This window comes from Oncorhynchus tshawytscha, linkage group LG21, assembly GCF_018296145.1.
Source record: "Oncorhynchus tshawytscha isolate Ot180627B linkage group LG21, Otsh_v2.0, whole genome shotgun sequence".
NCBI lineage: Eukaryota > Metazoa > Chordata > Actinopteri > Salmoniformes > Salmonidae > Oncorhynchus > Oncorhynchus tshawytscha.
In genome coordinates this window covers 40,829,734-40,848,571 of record NC_056449.1, presented here as the reverse complement: position 1 = coordinate 40,848,571, position 18,838 = coordinate 40,829,734, and the positions used below count along the sequence as shown (strand labels likewise).

Here is an 18,838-nt window from a genome sequence, read left to right as displayed (position 1 = left end):
AGCAGGAATCAGGAGGATAGAGTTATGGTCAGATTTACCAAATGGAGGGTGAGGGAGAGCTTTGTACGCATCTCTGTGTGTGGAGTAAAGGTGGTCTATAGTTTTTTTTCCCTCTGGTTGCATATTTAACATGCTGGTAGAAATGAGGTCAAATGGATTTAAGTTTGCCTACATTAAAGTCCCCGGCCACTAGGAGCGCCGCCTCTGGATGAGCATTTTCTTGTTTGCGTATGGCCTTTATACAGCTCATTGAGTGCGCTCTTAGTACCAGCATCGGTCTGTGGTGGTATATAGACAGCTAGGAATAATATAGATGAGAACTCACTTGTTAAATTGTGTGTTCTACAACTCATCATGAGGTACTCTGAGGTATTCCTGCTGTTCGGTCCTGCCGTTCGGTCCTGCCGTTCGGTCCTGCCGTTCGGTCCTGCCGTTCGGTCCTGCCGTTCGGTCCTGCCGTTCGGTCCTGCCGTTCGGTCCTGCCGTTCGGTCCTGCCGTTCGGTCCTGCCGTTCGGTCCTGCCGATAAATAGAAAAACCAGCTAAATGGTTTTAAAAACCATTTCCTTGTTCAGCTACGACTCCAAGAAACCACAAGATATTACAGTTTTTCAGGTGCTGTTGATAGGATAGGCTCGAACGGAGCTTGTTCAGTTTGTTCTCCAGTGATTTGGTGCCTCGGCAATAGAACGAAGCGTAGATGCGGTTAATTTACTCGCCGACGTACTTTCGTCAGGTTGCCCGCACGTCTTACACCATCTCTTCCTTTTCCGAGTCTTTGGGATTAGGGCCTGGTCCGGGGTGTGCAGAATGTCCTGTGCCCCTTACTGGTTGAAGTTGAAATCTTAATCAGAATGGAGGTTAGGGATTATTGCTGTTCTGATGTCCAGAAGCTGTTTTTGGTCATAGGAAATGGAAATGGAGGAAACATTATATTTAAAAAAAATGTGAGATCAGCGGGAAACACCCCCCCCCCACCTAAAGTAGAAGAATTTATCAGGAGCCCGTAAAGCGGTAGCTATCCACCCTAGTTCCTATAGTATACTTATTTTGACCAGGGCCCATAGGCCTCTAATAGGGTGCCATTTTGGAAGTAGACAATGTAAATTGGTGACAGAAATGTCTGTGAAGTCTAGCCCCATGCAGTAACAATCATATACACAGTGAAACATCAAGGTGATTTTCAGCGCAACACATCAGAGATACAGTATGTTCACCTATCAGACCGATATCCTGAGGTGAAACCATCTTACTGTTTTAATGGAGACAATCAGGATCCTGTGGTTTCTAACTGTTATTGGTTGAGCTGAAACTATCTTGCTGTTTTAATGAAGACAATCAGGATCCTGTGGTTTCTAACTGTTATTGGTTGAGCTGTTCTATTGCCTTGATAAGTAGTGCTAGCAAAGATTTTTTGTAACTAACCCAAGATAAACCACAGCCTGTTGTTTCCAACAGGAGCAAATAATCATAGTGGACAGAACAAGCAAGGAGGTGGGAAGAGCCAAGCCCGAGCTAGCGAGATTTGTATTTTCATATTTACATTAGGGAACGCCTACTCTGTGAAGTGAGAGTGTGCAATAATTCAATTTTGCCCTTGCACTCCTTCGAAAACAACGCAATTTTTTAAAACATAACCAAAGGCCAAAGTCTACAGAACGTTGTCCACTCTAACAGTTTCATAGATGAGAAAATGAGCAGAATATGGGCAGAAATCAATCTCGCTCCATCCTCTCCCACTGCCGGCCAATAGGCTTCCTCTCATCACCATATTTGGTAGTGAGAGGAAACGCCAACCGGATGCTTCACATTTTTACATCCGGGTGAAATATCTGACTCATTGTTCTATCTGTGGCACTAGGAGCACATTACTAGATAGCAATATTAGATACTTTAGAATGACACTCTGCAGGGGCCCTAGAGGCTGGTATATGGGTGATTTAGACACAGGGAGTTGGTGAGATGAGATGAGATTAGATTGTACTTTATTAATCCTTAAGGGTTGTGTGAAAATACTTTTGTTCCAGCCAAGCCGTAACACAAACGATTACGATCGACTGATTGTCTTCATTCTAAACGTGTATATTGAACATTATATTGTATATTATCTTTGTAGTTGTCCTCTGACTGACTGTCCTGTCTCCATTCCTCCAGATTTGGAGCAGCCTTTCCTCAGGAGAAACAGAGGAAGCAACGGTGACCTGGAGACCATCTTCATATCAAGATCCTCCACTCACGTCACAGTACCGTGTCTAGTCACTGTGCCCGACCTCAACGTCACACTTTATCTGGTTGGTACCTTCACTACTCTGTTGTACTCTGCTAAGTTCTACAGTACTATGCTCTACTCTACTCTACTCTACTCTACTCTACTCTACTCTACTCTACTCTACTCTACTCTGCTCTGCTCTGCTCTACTCTATTCTGCTCTACTCTACTCTACTCTACTCTACTCTACTCTACTCTACTCTGCTCTGCTCTGCTCTGCTCTACTCTATTCTATTCTGCTCTATTCTACTCTGCTACTCTACTCTGTTGTACTCTGCTATGTTCTACAGTACTATGCTGTACTCTACTCTGTTCTACTCTATTCTGCTCTACTCTGCTCTATTCTACTCTGCTACTCTACTCTGCTGTACTCTTCTCTGTTCTACTCTACTCTGTTCTACTCTACTCTGTTCTACTCTATTCTACTCTACTCTGCTCTACTCTACTCTACTCTACTCTACTCTACTCTACTGCTCTACTCTACTCTACTCTACTCTACTCTACTGCTCTACTCTACTCTACTCTACTCTACTCTACTCTACTCTACTCTACTGCTCTACTCTACTCTACTCTACTCTACTCTACTCTACTCTACTCTACTCTACTCTACTCTACTCTACTCTACTCTACTCTACTCTATTCTACTCTACTCTACTCTACTCTACTCTACTCTACTCTACTCTACTCTACTCTATTCTACTCTACTCTACTCTACTCTACTCTACTCTACTCTACTCTACTCTATTCTGCTCTATTCTATTCTACTCTGCTCTATTCTACTCTACTCTGCTCTCCTTCTCTACTCTCACTTTTCACCAATCTCCATCCATTCTCTTTATTTTCACAATAATCATCCTCTTTATCCATTAACACACACATTCCTCTCTCCTCCCCTCATTCCCCTCTCTTCTCATTCCTCTCTCCTCATCCCTCTCTCCTCCCCTCATTCCCCTCCTCTCATCCCTCTCTCCTCTCCTCTCGCACCAGTGGGAGATGATACCTATGCTCCTGGAGGATGAGGGGATGGTGTGGGACAGTAAAAGAGGCTGGTCCATCCCTAGACAAACCTTAGACTCCAGACCTTTCCTCATTGGGATTTACTGCGAAGCTACACGACAAGGGAGACACTACCGCTCTACCCTCTACCTGGTGCAGTCCACAGGTAGCTATACACTACATAGTATACACTACCTAGTACACAGCCACCCTGCATGAAAAATATAACCTCTCCACCCTCAGGTTACCATAATTCACACTACTGACTACACTCTACCTAGTATACACTACTAGCACAACTAGAGCCCTGAGTATCATGAAAGATGGCCGTACTGCAAGTCTCTATATCATTAGAGTTGGCCATACTGCATGTCTCTATATCATTAGAGATGGCCATACTGCATATCTCTATATCATTAGGGATGGCCATACTGCATATCTCTCTATATCATTAGAGATGGCCATACTGCATGTCTCTATATCATTAGAGATAGCTGTACTGCATGTCTCTATATCATTAGAGTTGGCCATACTGCATGTCTCTATATCATTAGAGATGGCCATACTGCATATCTCTATATAATTAGAGATGGCCATACTGCATATCTCTATATAATTAGAGATGGCCATACTGCATATCTGCATTTGAGATCCTACTCTCACAGGTAGGAAACAGGACACATTACATCATATTGATAAAGAAAGTGCAGGAGAGTAATTTAATTAAGAGAGACCAAAGACAACGATTCTTAGAAGCACTAAGCACTCATCGCTGTCTTTTCATCTGCTGTCTAAATGTCTGGTTGAGACTGAACTCTGTGAGACCTAAGGATCTGGAATCCCGGTGTTACTGTCTGATATCACTCACCTCTCAGAAATCTGAGTCCCAAATGCCTCCCTTTTCAGCAATATAGTGCAGTACTACTGACAAGGCTCGTCAAAAGTTGTGCACTTTATATGGACGCTAGCTAGCTCCCACCCAGTACAGATACAGTATAATCTTCATACAGACGCTAGCTAGCTCCCACCCAGTACAGATACAGTATCATCTTCATACAGACGCTAGCTAGCTCCCACCCAGTACAGATACAGTATCATCTTCATACAGACGCTAGCTAGCTCCCACCCAGTACAGATACAGTATCATCCTCATACAGACGCTAGCTAGCTCCCACCCAGTACAGATACAGTATCATCTTCATACAGACGCTAGCTAGCTCCCACCCAGTACAGATACAGTATCATCTTCATACAGACGCTAGCTAGCTCCCACCCAGTACAGATACAGTATCATCTTCATACAGATGCTAGCTAACTCCCACCCAGTACAGATACAGTATCATCTTCATACAGACGCTAGCTAGCTAGCTCCCACCCAGTACAGATACAGTATAATCTTCATACAGACGCTAGCTAGCTAGCTCCCACCCAGTACAGATAAAGTATCATCTTCATACAGACGCTAGCTAGCTCCCACCCAGTACAGATACAGTATCATCTTCATACAGACGCTAGCTAGCTAGCTCCCACCCAGTACAGATAAAGTATCATCTTCATACAGACGCTAGCTAGCTAGCTCCCACCCAGTACAGATAAAGTATCATCTTCATACAGACGCTAGCTAGCTCCCACCCAGTACAGATACAGTATCATCTTAATACAGACGCTAGCTAGCTAGCTCCCACCCAGTACAGATAAAGTATCATCTTCATACAGACGCTAGCTAGCTCCCACCCAGTACAGATACAGTATCATCTTCATACACAGACGCTAGCTAGCTCCCACCCAGTACAGATACAGTATCATCTTCATACAGACGCTAGCTAGCTCCCACCCAGTACAGATACAGTATCATCCTCATACAGACGCTAGCTAGCTCCCACCCAGTACAGATACAGTATCATCTTCATACAGACGCTAGCTAGCTCCCACTCAGTACAGATACAGTATCATCTTCATACAGACGCTAGCTAGCTCCCACCCAGTACAGATACAGTATCATCTTCATACAGACGCTAGCTAGCTCCCACCCAGTACAGATACAGTATCATCTTCACACAGACGCTAGCTAGCTCCCACCCAGTACAGATACAGTATCATCTTCATACAGATGCTAGCTAACTCCCACCCAGTACAGATACAGTATCATCTTCATACAGACGCTAGCTAGCTAGCTCCCACCCAGTACAGATAAAGTATCATCTTCATACAGACGCTAGCTAGCTCCCACCCAGTACAGATACAGTATAATCTTCATACAGACGCTAGCTAGCTAGCTCCCACCCAGTACAGATACAGTATAATCTTCATACAGACGCTAGCTAGCTAGCTCCCACCCAGTACAGATAAAGTATCATCTTCATACAGACGCTAGCTAGCTCCCACCCAGTACAGATACAGTATCATCTTCATACAGACGCTAGCTAGCTAGCTCCCACCCAGTACAGATACAGTATCATCTTCATACAGACGCTAGCTAGCTCCCACCCAGTACAGATACAGTATCATCTTCATACAGACGCTAGCTAGCTCCCACCCAGTACAGATACAGTATAATCTTCATACAGACGCTAGCTAGCTCCCACCCAGTACAGATACAGTATCATCTTCATACAGACGCTAGCTAGCTCCCACCCAGTACAGATACAGTATCATCATCACACAGACGCTAGCTAGCTAGCTCCCACCCAGTACAGATACAGTATCATCTTCATACAGACGCTAGCTAGCTCCCACCCAGTACAGATACAGTATCATCTTCATACAGACGCTAGCTAGCTCCCACCCAGTACAGATACAGTATCATCATCACACAGACGCTAGCTAGCTAGCTCCCACCCAGTACAGATACAGTATAATCTTCATACAGATGCTAGCTAGCTAGCTCCCACCCAGTACAGATACAGTATAATCTTCATACAGACGCTAGCTAGCTCCCACCCAGTACAGATACAGTATAATCTTCATACAGACGCTAGCTAGCTCCCACCCAGTACAGATACAGTATCATCATCACACAGACGCTAGCTAGCTAGCTCCCACCCAGTACAGATACAGTATCATCTTCATACAGACGCTAGCTAGCTCCCACCCAGTACAGATACAGTATAATCTTCATACAGACGCTAGCTAGCTCCCACCCAGTACAGATACAGTATCATCATCACACAGACGCTAGCTAGCTAGCTCCCACCCAGTACAGATACAGTATCATCCTCATACAGACGCTAGCTAGCTCCCACCCAGTACAGATACAGTATCATCCTCATACAGACGCTAGCTAGCTCCCACCCAGTACAGATACAGTATCATCATCACACAGACGCTAGCTAGCTAGCTCCCACCCAGTACAGATAAAGTATCATCTTCATACAGACGCTAGCTAGCTCCCACCCAGTACAGATACAGTATCATCTTCACACAGAGTTTTTAAGATTCCACATGTTCTTCCAGTAAGAGCAGAGAGCCAAAAATGGAGTTTCACAATTAGAGAGATGTTGGTCGAGCGCTGATACTCTTAAAAACAGGTGAAAGGACTGGATTAATTCAGTTTGGTTTCCGCTATCAAATCCTCACAGATTAGGTGACGACAGTTTGGTTTCCCCTACCAAGTCCTCACAGATTAGGTGACGACAGTTTAGTTTCCCCTATCAAGTCCTCACAGATTAGGTGACGACAGTTTAGTTTCCCCTACCAAGTCCTCACAGATTAGGTGACGACAGTTTAGTTTCCCCTACCAAATCCTCACAGATTAGGTGACGACAGTTTAGTTTCCCCTACCAAGTCCTCACAGATTAGGTGACGACAGTTTAGTTTCCCCTATCAAGTCCTCACAGATTAGGTGACGACAGTTTGGTTTCCCCTATCAAGTCCTCACAGATTAGGTGACGACAGTTTGGTTTCCCCTATCAAGTCCTCACAGATTAGGTGACGACAGTTTAGTTTCCCCTACCAAGTCCTCACAGATTAGGTGACGACAGTTTAGTTTCCCCTATCAAGTCCTCACAGATTAGGTGACGACAGTTTGGTTTCCCCTATCAAGTCCTCACAGATTAGGTGATGACAGTTTGGTTTCCCCTATCAAGTCCTCACAGATTAGGTGACGACAGTTTGGTTTCCCCTATCAAGTCCTCACAGATTAGGTGACGACAGTTTGGTTTCCCCTACCAAGTCCTCACAGATTAGGTGATGACAGTTTGGTTTCCCCTATCAAGTCCTCACAGATTAGGTGACGACAGTTTGGTTTCCCCTACCAAGTCCTCACAGATTAGGTGATGACAGTTTGAAGGGTGGACATTTAAACAGATTAGCTCAGCCTCGAGTCGACAGAGCTAGCCCACTCCAGCCAAAGACAATGGCTGTGCCTTTAGATTTGATCAAATGATTAGTTCAACCACCGTTCCTTACTTTGTTGAATTAAACACTGATCTCTAATGTCTGGATAGCTGTAAAACTATGCAACTTTCACTGACCCAATGTTGATAGATAGGTCATTTTCTTCAAGTGATTACTTCAAGGAGGAGAGAGAAAGGAAAGATGTGAGTTAAAAGTAATGGAACGGTGCCAGAGGCCCAGGGACATGGTGTGGTCCAAAGAGACTCAACTCCTCTGGTCCAGCCAAAGAGACTCAACTCCTCTGGTCCAGCCAAAGAGACTCAACTTCTCTGGTCCAGCCAAAGAGACTCAACTCCTCTGGTCCAGCCAAAGAGACTCAACTCCTCTGGGCCAGCCAAAGAGACTCAACTTCTCTGGGCCAGCCAAAGAGACTCAACTTTTCTGGGCCAGCCAAAGAGACTCAACTTTTCTGGGCCAGCCAAAGAGACTCAACTTCTCTGGGCCAGCCAAAGAGACTCAACTTTTCTGGTCCAGCCAAAGAGACTCAACTCCTCTGGGCCAGCCAAAGAGACTCAACTTCTCTGGTCCAGCCAAAGAGACTCAACTTCTCTGGGCCAGCCAAAGAGACTCAACTTCTCTGGGCCAGCCAAAGAGACTCAACTCCTCTGGGCCAGCCAGAGACTCAACTTCTCTGGGCCAGCCAAAGAGACTCAACTTCTCTGGGCCAGCCAAAGAGACTCAACTTCTCTGGTCCAAAGAGACTCAACTTCTCTGGGCCAGCCAAAGAGACTCAACTTCTCTGGGCCAGCCAAAGAGACTCAACTCCTCTGGGCCAGCCAAAGAGACTCAACTCCTCTGGGCCAGCCAAAGAGACTCAACTCCTCTGGGCCAGCCAAAGAGACTCAACTCCTCTGGGCCAGCCAAAGAGACTCAACTTCTCTGGGCCAGCCAAAGAGACTCAACTTCTCTGGGCCAGCCAAAGAGACTCAACTTCTCTGGGCCAGCCAGAGACTCAACTTCTCTGGGCCAGCCAAAGAGACTCAACTTCTCTGGGCCAGCCAAAGAGACTCAACTCCTCTGGTCCAGCCAAAGAGACTCAACTCCTCTGGGCCAGCCAAAGAGACTCAACTTCTCTGGGCCAGCCAAAGAGACTCAACTTCTCTGGGCCAGCCAAAAATACTCAACTTCTCTGGTCCAGCCAAATAGACTCAACTCCTCTGGGCCAGCCAAAGAGACTCAACTCCTCTGGGCCAGCCAAAGAGACTCAACTTCTCTGGGCCAGCCAAAGAGACTCAACTTCTCTGGGCCAGCCAAATAGACTCAACTTCTCTGGGCCAGCCAAAGAGACTCAACTCCTCTGGGCCAGCCAAAGAGACTCAACTTCTCTGGGCCAGCCAAAAATACTCAACTTCTCTGGTCCAGCCAAATAGACTCAACTCCTCTGGGCCAGCCAAAGAGACTCAACTCCTCCGGGCCAGCCAAAGAGACTCAACTTCTCTGGGCCAGCCAAAGAGACTCAACTTCTCTGGGCCAGCCAAAGAGACTCAACTTCTCTGGGCCAGCCAAATAGACTCAACTTCTCTGGGCCAGCCAAAGAGACGCAACTTATCTGGGCCAGCCAAAGAGACTCAACCTCTCTGGGCCAGCTCTGTTTGTTATACACCGCAATGCCACTGTGGTGGCGTCGCATTGACCTCTCTCACCCCGCCCCCCCCTCCCGACAGGAAGTCAGGTTTACGACTTCAAGCTCTATCCAGAGGACTCGGTGGAGCTGTTCGTGGAGGAAGCCCTGACGCTCAACTGTACCGCCACAGTGGAGTTTAACACCCTGGTCGAGTTCCAGTGGTCCTATCCTGGAAAACAGGTACGGTAGTAAAAACAAAAAAGAGAGAAAGTAGTTTGCACACTGTTACGTAGATCCAGGTAAATGATGAGGGGAAAACGCACATTTGAATGGAACAGAAGCTATGGCAAGCGATCGGTATTGCTGCAGCTCGGATTAAGCTCGCTGAATTATGTTCTATATTATATGGTCCTATTTTAAGTAGCTTGGGGTAACCTGGGTTAATAGATGGATATAGAAGGTCTTGTCTTTACAGTTCTGTCTCTCTTATTTGTCTTTCTCCCTCTCTCTCTCTCTCTCTCTACCCCTCTCTCTACCCCTCTCTCTCTCTCAATTCAATCTCTCTCTCTCTCTCTCTCTCTCTCTCAATTCAATCTCTCTCTCTCAATTCAATCTCTCTCTCTCTCAATTCAATCTCTCTCTCTCTCAATTCAATCTCTCTCTCTCTCTCAATTCAATCTCACTCTCTCTATTCAATCTCTCTCTCTCTCTCAATTCAATCTCTCTCTCTCTCAATTCAATCTCTCTCTCTCTCAATTCAATCTCTCTCTCTCTCTCTCAATTCAATCTCTCTCTCTCTCTCTATCTCTCTCTACTCCCCCTCTCTCTCTCTACTCCTCCTCTCTCTCTACTCCCCCTCTCTCTCTACTCCCCTCTCTCTCTCTCTTTCTCTCTACTCCCCCTCTCTCTCTCTCTCTCTACTCCCCCTCTCTGTCTCTCTCTCTCTACTCCCCCTCTCTGTCTCTCTCTCTCTACTCCCCCTCTCTCTCAATTCAATATATCTCTCTCTACTCCCCCTCTCTCTCTCAATTCAATATCTCTCTCTACTCCCCCTCTCTCTCTCAATTCAATATCTCTCTCTACTCCCTCTCTCTCAATTCAATATCTCTCTCTCTACTCCCCCTCTCTCTCAATTCAATATATCTCTCTCTACTCCCCCTCTCTCTCAATTCAATATCTCTCTCTCTACTCCCCCTTTCTCTCTCAATTCAATATCTCTCTCTCTACTCCCCCTCTCTCTCTCAATTCAATATCTCTCTCTACTCCCCCTCTCTCTCAATGCAATATCTCTCTCTCTACTCCCCCTCTCTCTCAATTCAATATCTCTCTCTCTACTCCCCCTCAATTCAATATATCTCTCTCTCTCTCTCTCTCTCTCTCTCTCTCTCTCCTCTAGCTGAACAGTACAGTGGGCATAGTGCACAAGCGTAATTCCCTCTCTCGGTTCACGGAGGCCGTCAGCATCCTGACCATCCAAAGCGTCAACGTCACCGACACCGGCACTTACACCTGCTCTGCCATCAGCGTGGACAAAAAAATGGATCTGGAAACACAAGTCATAGTGTATGGTAAGAACTATGTTTGAAACCCGGGCCATTTGTGTGCCACAAGACTGCAAGACCTTTCCTAAGTCTTCCTGTCTCTGGCAAGGTTTCTTATTATGCAAGTATGCTTCAACAAACCTCCTCTTTGCCCTCCTATGTTTGTGTTTGTGTGTGTGTGTCCTGTTGCAGAGAAACCATTCATCAGCCTAGACTACAGGAGCGGCCCGGTCGTCGAGGCAACATCAGGACAGAAGTCTTTTAAACTGTTAGTCAATGTGTCAGCATACCCCAGACCTGACATACAGTGGTAAGACCATCTGGCATGGTTAACTATCTGCCATGGAACATTAACTATCTGATATGGAACATTAACTATCTGATATTGAACATTAACTATCTGATATGGAACATTAACTATATGGAACATTAACTATATGGAACATTAACTATATGGAACATTAACTATATGGAACATTAACTATCTGGAACATTAACTATCTGGAACATTAACTATCTGGAACATTAACTATATGGAACATTAACTATATGGAACATTAACTATCTGATATGGAACATTAACTATATGGAACATTAACTACCTGATATCGAACATTAACTATATGGAACATTAACTATCTGGAACATTAACAATCTGGAACATTAACTATCTGGAACATTAACTATATGGAACATTAACTATATGGAACATTAACTATCTGATATGGAACATTAACTATATGGAACATTAACTACCTGATATGGAACATTAACTATATGGAACATTAACTATCTGATATGGAACATTAACTATCTGCCATGGACGAACTAACTATCTGGAACATTAACTATCTGGAACATTAACTATCTGGAACATTAACTATCTGCCATGGAACATTAACTATCTGGAACATTAACTATCTGCCATGGAACATTAACTATCTGATATGGAACATTAACTATCTGATATGGAACATTAACTATCTGGAACATTAACTATCTGCCATGGAACATTAACTATCTGATATGGAACATTAACTATCTGATATGGAACATTAACTATATGGAACATTAACTATCTGATATGGAACATTAACTATATGGAACATTAACTACCTGATATGGAACATTAACTATATGGAACATTAACTATATGGAACATTAACTATATGGAACATTAACTATCTGATATGGAACATTAACTATATGGAACATTAACTATCTGATATTGAACATTAACTATCTGATATGGAACATTAACTATATGGAACATTAACTATCTGATATGGAACATTAACTATATGGAACATTAACTATCTGATATTGAACATTAACTATCTGATATGGAACATTAACAATATGGAACATTAACTATCTGATATGGAACATTAACTATATGGAACATTAACTATCTGATATGGAACATTAACTATATGGAACATTAACTATATGGAACATTAACTATATGGAACATTAACTATCTGGAACATTAACTATCTGATATGGAACATTAACTATATGGAACATTAACTATCTGATATGGAACATTAACTATATGGAACATTAACTATATGGAACATTAACTATATGGAACATTAACTATATGGAACATTAACTATATGGAACATTAACTATCTGATATGGAACATTAACTATCTGATATGGAACATTAACTATCTGATATGGAACATTAACTATATGGAACATTAACTATCTGATATGGAACATTAACTATATGGAACATTAACTATCTGATATGGAACATTAACTATATGGAACATTAACTATATGGAACATTAACTATATGGAACATTAACTATCTGGAACATTAACTATCTGATATGGAACATTAACTATATGGAACATTAACTATCTGATATTGAACATTAACTATCTGATATGGAACATTAACTATCTGATATGGAACATTAACTATCTGATATGGAACATTAATTATATTGAACATTAACTATATGGAACATTAACTATATGGAACATTAACTACCTGATATGGAACATTAACTATATGGAACATTAACTATATGGAACATTAATTATATGGAACATTAACTATATGGAACATTAACTATATGGAACATTAACTATCTGATATGGAACATTAACTATATGGAACATTAACTATATGGAACATTAATTACATGGAACATTAACTATATGGAACATTAACTACCTGATATGGAACATTAACTATATGGAACATTATCTATCTGATATGGAACATTAACTATATGGAACATTAACTATCTGATATGGAACATTAACTATCTGATATGGAACATTAACTATATGGAACATTAACTATATGGAACATTAACTATCTGATATGGAACATTAACTATATGGAACATTAACTATATGGAACATTAATTACATGGAACATTAACTATATGGAACATTAACTACCTGATATGGAACATTAACTATATGGAACATTAACTATCTGATATGGAACATTAACTATATGGAACATTAACTATCTGATATGGAACATTAACTATCTGATATGGAACATTAACTATATGGAACATTAACTATATGGAACATTAACTATATGGAACATTAACTATCTGATATGGAACATTAACTATATGGAACATTAACTATCTGATATGGAACATTAACTATCTGATATGGAACATTAACTATCTGATATGGAACATTAACTATCTGATATGGAACATTAACTATATGGAACATTAACTACCTGATATGGAACATTAACTATATGGAACATTAACTTTATGGAACATTAACTATATGGAACATTAACTATCTGATATGGAACATTAACTATATGGAACATTAACTATCTGATATGGAACATTAACTATATGGAACATTAACTATCTGGAACATTAACTATCTGATATGGAACATTAACTATATGGAACATTAACTATCTGATATGGAACATTAACTATATGGAACATTAACTATATGGAACATTAACTATATGGAACATTAACTATATGGAACATTAACTATATGGAACATTAACTATCTGATATGGAACATTAACTATATGGAACATTAACTATCTGATATGGAACATTAACTATATGGAACATTAACTATATGGAACATTAACTATATGGAACATTAACTATCTGATATGGAACATTAACTACCTGATATGGAACATTAACTATCTGATATGGAACATTAACTATATGGAACATTAACTATCTGGAACATTAACTACCTGATATGGAACATTAACTATATGGAACATTAATTATATGGAACATTAACTATATGACATTGAACATTAACTATCTGATATGGAACATTAACTATCTGATATGGAACATTAACTATCTGATATGGAACATTAACTATCTGATATGGAACATTAACTATATGGAACATTAACTATCTGATATGGAACATTAACTATCTGATATGGAACATTAACTATATGGAACATGAACTATATGGAACATGAACTATATGGAACATTAACTATCTGATATGGAACATTAACTATATGGAACATTAACTATCTGATATGGAACATTAACTATCTGATATGGAACATTAACTATATGGAACATTAACTATATGGAACATTAACTATCTGATATTGAACATTAACTATCTGATATGGAACATTAACTATCTGATATGGAACATTAACTATCTGATATGGAACATTAACTATATGGAACATTAACTATCTGATATGGAACATTAACTATATGGAACATTAACTATCTGATATGGAACATTAACTATATGGAACATTAACTATATGGAACATTAACTATCTGATATGGAACATTAACTATATGGAACATTAACTATCTGATATGGAACATTAACTATATGGAACATTAACTATATGGAACATTAACTATCTGATATGGAACATTAACTATATGGAACATTAATTATATGGAACATTAACTATATGGAACATTAACTATATGGAACATTAACTATCTGATATGGAACATTAACTATATGGAACATTAACTATATGGAACATTAACTATATGACATTGAACATTAACTATATGGAACATTAATTATATGGAACATTAACTATATGGAACATTAACTATATGGAACATTAACTATCTGATATGGAACATTAACTATATGGAACATTAACTATCTGATATGGAACATTAACTATCTGATATGGAACATTAACTATCTGATATGGAACATTAACTATCTGATATTGAACATTAACTATCTGATATGGAACATTAACTATATGGAACATTAACTACCTGATATGGAACATTAACTATATGGAACATTAACTATATGGAACATTAACTATCTGCCATGGAACATTAACTATCTGGAACATTAACTATCTGCCATGGAACATTAACTATCTGATATGGAACATTAACTATCTGATATGGAACATTAACTATCTGATATGGAACATTAACTATCTGATATGGAACATTAACTATATGGAACATTAACTATCTGATATGGAACATTAACTACCTGATATTGAACATTAACTATCTGATATGGAACATTAACTATATGGAACATTAACTATCTGATATGGAACATTAACTATATGGAACATTAACTATATGGAACATTAACTATATGGAACATTAACTATCTGCCATGGAACATTAACTATCTGAAACATTAACTATCAGCCATGGAACATTAACTATCTGATATGGAACATTAACTATCTGATATGGAACATTAACTATCTGATATGGAACATTAACTACCTGATATGGAACATTAACTATAAGGAACATTAACTATCTGATATGGAACATTAACTACCTGATATGGAACATTAACTATATGGAACATGAACTATATGGAACATGAACTATATGGAACATTAACTATATGGAACATTAACTATCTGATATGGAACATTAACTATCTGATATGGAACATTAACTATCTGATATGGAACATTAACTATCTGATATGGAACATTAACTATATGGAACATTAACTATCTGATATTGAACATTAACTATCTGATATGGAACATTAACTATCTGATATGGAACATTAACTATCTGATATGGAACATTAATTATATTGAACATTAACTATATGGAACATTAACTATATGGAACATTAACTACCTGATATGGAACATTAACTATATGGAACATTAACTATATGGAACATTAATTATATGGAACATTAACTATATGGAACATTAACTATATGGAACATTAACTATCTGATATGGAACATTAACTATATGGAACATTAACTATATGGAACATTAATTATATGGAACATTAACTATATGGAACATTAACTATATGGAACATTAACTATCTGATATGGAACATTAACTATATGGAACATTAACTATATGGAACATTAATTACATGGAACATTAACTATATGGAACATTAACTACCTGATATGGAACATTAACTATATGGAACATTATCTATCTGATATGGAACATTAACTATATGGAACATTAACTATCCGATATGGAACATTAACTATCTGATATGGAACATTAACTATCTGATATGGAACATTAACTATATGGAACATTAACTATATGGAACATTAACTATATGGAACATTAACTATATGGAACATTAACTATATGGAACATTAACTATATGGAACATTAACTATCTGATATTAAACATTAACTATATGGAACATTAACTATATGGAACATTAACTATATGGAACATTAACTATATGGAACATTAACTATCTGATATTGAACATTAACTATATGGAACATTAACTATATGGAACATTAACTATATGGAACATTAACTATATGGAACATTAACTATCTGGAACATTAACTATATGGAACATTAACTATCTGATATGGAACATTAACTATCTGATATGGAACATTAACTATCTGATATGGAACATTAACTATATGGAACATTAACTATCTGATATGGAACATTAACTATCTGATATGGAACATTAACTATCTGATATGGAACATTAACTATATGGAACATTAACTATCTGATATGGAACATTAACTATCTGATATGGAACATTAACTATATGGAACATTAACTACCTCATATGGAACATTAACTATATGGAACATTAACTTTATGGAACATTAACTATATGGAACATTAACTATCTGATATGGAACATTAACAATATGGAACATTAACTATCTGATATGGAACATTAACTATATGGAACATTAACTATCTGATATGGAACATTAACTATATGGAACATTAACTATATGGAACATTAACTATATGGAACATTAACTATCTGGAACATTAACTATCTGATATGGAACATTAACTATATGGAACATTAACTATCTGATATGGAACATTAACTATATGGAACATTAACTATATGGAACATTAACTATATGGAACATTAACTATATGGAACATTAACTATCTGATATGGAACATTAACTATATGGAACATTAACTATTTGGAACATTAACTATCTGATATGGAACATTAACTCTCTGATATGGAACATTAACTATAAGGAACATTAACTATCTGATATGGAACATTAACTATCTGATATGGAACATTTACTATCTGACATGGAACATTAACTATATGGAACATTAACTACCTGATATGGAACATTAACTATAAGGAACATTAAGTATCTGATATGGAACATTAACTACCTGATATGGAACATTAACTATATGGAACATGAACTATATGGAACATGAACTATATGGAACATGAACTATATGGAACATGAACTATATGGAACATGAACTATATGGAACATTAACTATCTGATATGGAACATTAACTATCTGATATTGAACATTAACTATCTGATATGGAACATTAACTATCTGATATGGAACATTAACTATCTGATATGGAACATTAACTATCTGATATGGAACATTAACTATCTGATATGGAACATTAACTATCTGATATGGAACATTAACTATCTGATATAGAACATTAACTATCTGATATGGAACATTAACTATATGGAACATTAACTATATGGAACATTAACTATATGGAACATTAACTATCTGATATTGAACATTAACTATATGGAACATTAACTATCTGATATGGAACATTAACTATCTGATATGGAACATTAACTATCTGATATGGAACATTAACTATCTGATATTGAACATTAACTATCTGATATGGAACATTAACTATCTGATATGGAACATTAACTATCTGATATGGAACATTAACTATCTGATATGGAACATTAACTATATGGAACATTAACTATCTGATATGGAACATTAACTATATGGAACATTAACTACCTGATATGGAACATTAACTATATGGAACATTAACTTTATGGAACATTAACTATATGGAACATTAACTATCTGATATGGAACATTAACAATATGGAACATTAACTATCTGATATGGAACATTAACTATATGGAACATTAACTATCTGATATGGAACATTAACTATATGGAACATTAACTATATGGAACATTAACTATCTGGAACATTAACTATCTGATATGGAACATTAACTATATGGAACATTAACTATCTGATATGGAACATTAACTATATGGAACATTAACTATATGGAACATTAACTATATGGAACATTAACTATATGGAACATTAACTATCTGATATGGAACATTAACTATATGGAACATTAACTATTTGGAACATTAACTATCTGATATGGAACATTAACTCTCTGATATGGAACATTAACTATAAGGAACATTAACTATCTGATATGGAACATTAACTATCTGATATGGAACATTAACTATCTGATATGGAACATTAACTACATGGAACATTAACTATATGGAACATTAACTATATGGAACATTAACTATTTGGAACATTAACTATCTGATATGGAACATTAACTCTCTGATATGGAACATTAACTATAAGGAACATTAACTATCTGATATGGAACATTAACTATCTGATATGGAACATTAACTATCTGATATGGAACATTAACTATATGGAACATTAACTATATGGAACATTAACTATATGGAACATTAACTATATGGAATATTAACTATCTGATATGGAACATTAACTATCTGATATGGAACAT

General features: G+C 38.3%; 1 protein-coding gene across 2 annotated transcripts in view; it reads left to right on the top strand.

Moving 5' to 3' along the window:
• Positions 1 to 18,838, top strand: part of LOC112241499 (vascular endothelial growth factor receptor 3) — a 241,298-nt gene that overhangs the window by 109,060 nt on the left and 113,400 nt on the right. For both annotated transcript variants that reach the window (XR_006079602.1, XR_006079603.1), the window contains exons 4-8: positions 2,154 to 2,290; positions 3,255 to 3,429; positions 9,323 to 9,462; positions 10,619 to 10,790; positions 10,956 to 11,073. The gene's annotated coding sequence lies outside the window, so the exon portion shown is untranslated. The remainder of the gene's footprint in view (positions 1 to 2,153; positions 2,291 to 3,254; positions 3,430 to 9,322; positions 9,463 to 10,618; positions 10,791 to 10,955; positions 11,074 to 18,838) is intronic.